The sequence below is a fragment of the Lycium ferocissimum genome, chromosome 10, assembly GCF_029784015.1.
Source record: "Lycium ferocissimum isolate CSIRO_LF1 chromosome 10, AGI_CSIRO_Lferr_CH_V1, whole genome shotgun sequence".
NCBI classification, from domain to species: domain Eukaryota; kingdom Viridiplantae; phylum Streptophyta; class Magnoliopsida; order Solanales; family Solanaceae; genus Lycium; species Lycium ferocissimum.
In genome coordinates, this window is record NC_081351.1 from 22,249,878 (window position 1) to 22,256,948 (window position 7,071).

The window sequence follows — 7,071 nt, forward strand, 5'->3', positions numbered from 1 at the left end:
AGGTCTCCGTGTTTTCTTTTTAAGTAATTTATGTATGATATTTCTTTCCGAATGTATGATCTAAGTAGAAATTTATTTCCGAATGTATGATCTAAGTAGAAATTTATTTCCAAATTTCGTTACTTTCCGAATTTTGATACATACCAAACTAAACCAAACAATAAGGGTTCTAAAAAACAAACTAAAAAATTCACTTCATTGACTACAACTAACCCCGGAAGGAAATTCTACAAATGTCCGAGGCCTAAGGTTGGTTTTTAGAACCCTTAATGTTTGGTTTAGTTTGGTATGTATCAAAATTCGGAAAGTAAAGAAATTTGGAAATAAATTTCTACTTAGATCATACATTCGAAAAGGAATTTCATACATAAATTACTTAAAAAGAAAACACGAAGACCTAATCTATCACTATGATCTCCGGTTTTATATTAACAAAAGGAAGACTATGCGGTTCTCAACTTCACGGACCTTAAAACACAAGACGTTTCCTTTTCTCAATCTGTTAGCATCGATAAAGTGTTTCCAGCCTTGACAGAGGCACGTGTATGCACCAATATTGTTTTTCATTTAGTACGCATGATGGTCATAAAGAACAACAGCTTCTTTGTCAGAGTTTGGAAGAAATTCCAACATGTTACTAGGAAGTATCAGATGATGAAATTAACACTTACGAAATCATCATTTTCAACATATGATCTCATCAACTTTTTCTCAAAGTATGCGAGCATATTAGATGGAAGGCTCATGTTAGAGATAGAATGCTGCCTAGAATGAGTGTGAGTGAAAGATGTAGAATGAATATGAGTTGTGAGTGAAAGAGATAGAATGAATCTGCCTATTTATAATGTCTTATGCATTTAATGTCCCTTAACTAGTCACTCCCAAAATCCATTCGAAGTGTTTCCCAACTACCATTCAAATTGTTGACCACCTCTAATCTATAACTAATCCATTCAAAGTAATAATGACCTTTTATGTGAGATGAACAGTTCCCGTCAGACATTTATGAACCAATTAAGAGAGGAACGTGAAGGGTTTGGCAAAATTAGAGCTGGTGGTTTTTTGGTGGGAGAAGCCAACAATGGGGTAGTGGTGAATGGAGAAGAAGTGCATCTGATCGTGTAGTGTATTTGGTATATTTAGGGCTGTGATTTAGTGTGGGGCGCGCAGTGTTCATGTGGCGTGCTGACTGGCTGTCCAGGTGGCTTCATTAAATGACGTGGCAAGCCACCGTTAGGGGTAGGGGCAAGGGAGTATACTATACTAACGGCGGGGGTACGGGTAGTAACTTAAAGTTGCTAGGGGTACATATGAACCTTTCCCCAAAGTATAGGGGTAAATTTGGCCCTTTTCCCTTAATACAAATGGTTACCTTTGACTCAAAAAAATGATGAAGTGGATGTCTTTTTTACTTTTCCATATATTTCAAGGGAGCAGCCATTTGCAGCATTTCTCTGATTACCTTTTACTATTTGGAATTGCATTGATATTGGTCATTGGAGGAAAAAAGGTTCCTCTATGCTTGGCCTTCTACATCTGTGAGAAGCACATTCGGTTAGCAAGTATACGAATATCTTTAATCTGCAGCATTATAAGGTTATGTTTAATTGCAAACAAGTTGATATATCTTATTGGATGTTTAGTGACCCGTAATTGATCTGATCTGTTTTTCTATCATTGCCCACCTTCTCGACCGAATAATATTGTGTTGTAAGTATTAGTGTACACTTCGTTCAAGAATGGTCTTAGGGAACTTGAACTTGCTGGGAGTAGGATTTGGAAGAAGAACCAGTCATCAATACTGAGGATTAGGACGTAATCACTCAGCTAAAAAATCAAGTAAATATTTGTAGTGCCTAGAAAATTGTTGCATGGATTGCTTATTATACCATCCTTGTTGGATATAGTCAGTGTAAGTTAATGATATAATCATACAATTTAGAGATTATTAGTACCTGATGTTTAGTGTGCTTTTTGACATATGCTATATTTGGCTTAGGAACAATGTTTGTTAAGACTAGTCTTATGATATTCATAATGTGACTAATTATGGTTTTGATTAAAGCTTTTCTCAGTGTTAGTCATTATAATTCCCTCCGGTTTCTCTTTAGCAATAACGTTATAGTCTTTGATTGACGAGTACTTGGAAGGTTCCAAAGTACGTGGAGAATATAATGGACATTTCTGTTTTAACTAAAGCAAATATGCCAAAAGGGGACTTGTTGAGTAGTTTTGGTTTTAGAGGACAATAAACTTATTCATGGTTGTAATCTAAAAGCGTGTAGAGGCAAATATGAATTGTTTAGTGCATTTCCTGACTTATTAGTTATATGTGAAATTTCAACTTGATTGTGTGCTCTACGTTGCTCAGACTCTTTAAAATGGTGAGGGGGCATGTCAGATCCTCGAAAAGTAGTGCATTTTTTGAGGATCCGACACGGTTGCGGTAACATTTTTGGCGAGTTGTAGCAACACACATTCTGCATAACTTGATTTTGCATCATACTCTCTTGCAATGTGGTCCTTCCCCACACCCTGCGTGAACGTGGGACGTGAACGTGGGATGCTTTGTGGACTGAGTTGCTCGTTTTCTACCTTGATTGGATCCAAATAAAATATAACAGGTTGTAGTGATCCACTTTTTGGGTAATCTTTTCAGCATCTCACAGGTAGAAAAGATAGCTATAGCTTCACTTGTAAGATACTGTCTATGTTGTAATTTCTGATTGTGTATATTCTCTGGCTGTGTTGCTTGAACTCTTCATAAAATATCGTTGGGTGTGTGTCGGATCATCCAAAAGCTATATTTTTCGAAGACTCGACACAAGTGCGGTATCATTTGGAGGGTTTGAGCAACATAGCTTTCTGGCCCTTGACAATTGCGAGGCTTGTTTATGAATAATTCATCTTCCAAACGGCTATGTATATTTGTTGCCCAAATCCCATACAGGTTTTGAAAAAAGATCAAAAGGAGAATAAACAAATTATCAAGGGATAAAGTTGCTAGCATCCCATAGTTGTTGAAGTCAAACACTCATAATGATACTGATAAACAACTCTACTTGTTTGGATGAAATTACATAAATCGCACTCTGAATGTATCTTTGACAACACGAAAAAAATCAGTGTTCAACTCTTTGACACCATGAAAAAATCATAAGTAGATATCGATCACGCTAAATAAATCTTATTATCTTTCTATCGTCTAAAGCTAATGATATTTTCAAATTTTTGATTTTTGATTTATCGTTGAAATCTTAAGCTTAATTAAACACGCGGAGTATATATAATGCTTCAATTTATATCTTATATGGGTCATTTGTGAAGCGTTTTTCGAAATCATTGCAAGGTTATTAGGTTATGAAGTCATTTTCGAAGAGTTCATAAAAATCATTACAAGATTATTAGGTTATGTATTACTCAATAATATTTTGGAACTTTTTGTTTTCATGTCCGTAAGGGCAAGCTAAAGAGACTTTTAATTAAGTTAGCGTCTCATGTGTTCATGATCAGAGGCGAATCTAGGATTTCTGAAGCATGGGTTGACCACCTAAAAAAAAAAAAAAAATGTATTAAGCGGGAATTGATCCTTAGTCCCTTAGGGAAATAACTTAATTTTTAACCAAGTGCATCATTTAGTCTTTTGTAGTATGTGTTCCAGTAGGTATTATTATACTAATTTTAAAAAATATATACATAAAATATCTAGTTTTACGGTTAGATCATGTGTTCACGTGCTTCAAAAATAGGGCCTAAAATCGCCCATGTTATGATTGTGCAATGGTTGGACTAATTGGTTGACACTAAACCAAGATATGATTCAGAAAGCTGCAAAATGAAAAAAAAAATCAAGAATTAAATTATAACTATTGAATAAGGCTGAATTATTTGTTTTTAGTTGAGTAATTTATGTGCACTATAGTTAACTTATTGTAAAAGACTCAAGTCATTAGCATTTTATATTTATTAATTTTTAAATACACAAGTTTTATATATTTTGATGTCCAGAAAACAAACTTTTAATTATTTAATAATTAGTTCTTAATATTTTTTATATTTAAATTTAGACGTTTTAATCTTAAAATAAATATAAATGGTGTTTGGACCTAAATTTTTGTTCTTGAAGAACCAAAATGTATTAACCGATATTCTTGAAGAAACTCGGGATAATAGTCAAAATACCCCCCAACGTTTGACCAAAATCCCAACTACACACCTAACCTTTGCGGGGGTCCTATTACCCCCCTGAACAAATTTTTTCAAAGATCAAAATGACCCTTTTACCGATGTGCTCCCGACAACTCCCAATTCGTTACATGTGCGCTTGTATACACGCGCCCGGCCCACGTGCCACGTCATCATCGTCTTCATTAGAGTTGGAAAAAAAATCACACCAAATCAACTCAAAAAAAAAAATCTCTCAATTTTCCATACTCTATTTTTAGTAAGGATCCAAAAACCCATAACCAATTCTCCTTCATCTTCATCAACATTATCATCATCATCATCATCATCTTCATTAGAAGTTGAAAAAAAAAATCACACCAACTTCCTCAAATCTAATCCAAACAAATCCAAATATGAAAGGAAGCTTCCTAACACCTAATAGAACAAAGTTCATCCATTAATTTGATCAAACAATGAAGAATTTAAATAAACCCATTTGGTGTTCTTCATAGCTTTCTCCAAATTCCTAGCAATGGAGTTTAATTTTCTCCCAATATCAACTCAAAGAATTAGTGCTTAAACAACTCCAACCAAGCAACAAGTAGCAACTCCAAACAAGCAACTTCCAATCGATTTTCTTTAACAACATTAGATTTTTCAACTTTTTTTTTTTTTTCCGCATTTTTCCTTTTTTTTTCTTCGATTTTTCGTTTTTTTTCCTTCGCATTTTCGTTTATGGTGGAAAGTTGTTCTTTAACAAGTTGTTAATCATATGTGGATTTTCTTCGCCGTATTTTTGTTTATAATGGATATTATTTTGACAAAAAAATGGAGATGGATACCAAAACATCCAAATCTTCACTTGGCAACTTACACTTCAAACTCATAGACGATCTTTAATTTCCCTATGCAATCGTGTTAAACCACAGGATTATTGTGGTACTGTTCTGGTGGTGGTATGAAAGGAAAATGGGTTTTGTGTTTAGGGCTTGTTTGGCTGTGATTGAGAAAAAAATGAGAAGTTGGGCTAAAAAATGAGAAGTTGGGTGTAAAAATGGAGGAATTTAAATATATCTATGTGGCATCATATGTGACGAAATTTAGTTGGAGTCCAAAACACGTCGATGCGTATTTTGAAGGCCATCACGCGCCACCGGGCGGTGTATTCACGTTCTCTCGCCACATCAGCAAAAAAGGGGCATTTTAATACTGAAAAAATTTGTCCAGGGGGTAATAGGACCAACAAAAAGGTTAGGTGTGTAGTTGGCATTTTGGTCAAACATTGGGGGATATTTTGACTATTATCCCAAGAAACTCAAACAAAACATGCACTTCATTTATATTGTTTCTTGTAGGGATTATGGTTTATGAGGCTGGAATATGTTTAGTATTTTAAAAACCACCTACTAGTTGATACTTGAGGGATTTAGAGCCCGTTTGGATTGGCTTATAAGTTGATCAAATTAGCTTATAAGCATTTTTTAACTTATTTGAGTGTTTGATAAAAATAGAAAACAGATTAAATTAAGTTAAGAAGTGCTTAAAATAAGCCAAAATAAGAAGTTGCTCAAGCCAAATTTATTTTTTTGTGGCATAAAAGCCATTTTGAACAACTTTACCCTTTTATCCTTTATATTTTCTGTTAATTTCAATACTACCTTTACTTTTAAAAACCCTTTAAGCACTTTTATCCAAACACGTAACTACTTATTTATAAAATAATTTTCAGCATTTAAAAGTACTTAAAAGCCACTTTTTTTCAAATAATCGAAACGGGCTCTTAAACTAAAGATATCTTATCTTCATCTTGGTCATTAAGTCAAAGTTTCTCCAAAAAATTCAATTCTTGTGCACCAAATTCAATTCTTGTGCACCCTATAGATTGTTTACTCTATCATCGTTGACTCTTTACTCGATTAGTGTTCCAATAAATTCAAGATTTAAAATTAATCGATTGAGTGTGATTTTATAAAAGGTGTATACATTTTTTTGAAAAAAATTACGTAGACATAATTCGAGTAAAAAATAATGAATTCATAATCGGTCCGCCTCCAATTACCATGAATATTAAGTTCCTTACTAGTCTTGTTTGGAAGGATATCTTGTGATTAGGTTGAGTGTAATTAACACAGTTTCGTATGATTTGTTTGCCAAGTAATTATTTGGTTATGGAATTAGCTGTAATTGAGGGAGAGTAATTAATACTATTCAATCTCAAAAAGGAATGTGAGAATTGTTGGTGGAGTATTTACATAATGCAATTACCATTTGCCAGTTTTTTTTTTTTTTAAGCAATGAGGTTAAAACTGCCCTTCATGCTACGAAATGGAAACAACTTCACCTTCCATTAAAATTTGGTCCCAAAATCTATTCTTACTATTACCAAAATGGCTCAAAATTACCTTTTTGAATTAACAGACCTCATTTCCTATATTTTTCATTTTTATAGCAGTTTTTGCTCAAATTATATACTATGTAATTGGGTGAAAATGATTTTCACCCCCCCAATTTTGTTTTAAAAATCAAACTCCCCCTTCAATTATGAACAATAGACATTCTCCCCCTTTTATCCTATGCAATGTCTGTTTTACTCTTGACATTTTCAATCCTCCATCTATTAACCTTTTTATATATAATTTTTTTAACCTAGGTATTTGTAGATTTTTATTTAAATTCATATTATAATAAACCTTTTATGAATTTATCACAAAATCTAATGTTACTTTTTATGATTGATATTTTAATATACACACACATACACGCATATTACGTGTTATTTTTACATATATTACTATTATATATAAGGGAGAACAAAAGGACTTTTGTAGTCGTCACAAAACTTTCCCAAAAAATATTAAACTTTTCAATTAATTACTTTTAGGTCCTAATCTTATTTTTTTAAGT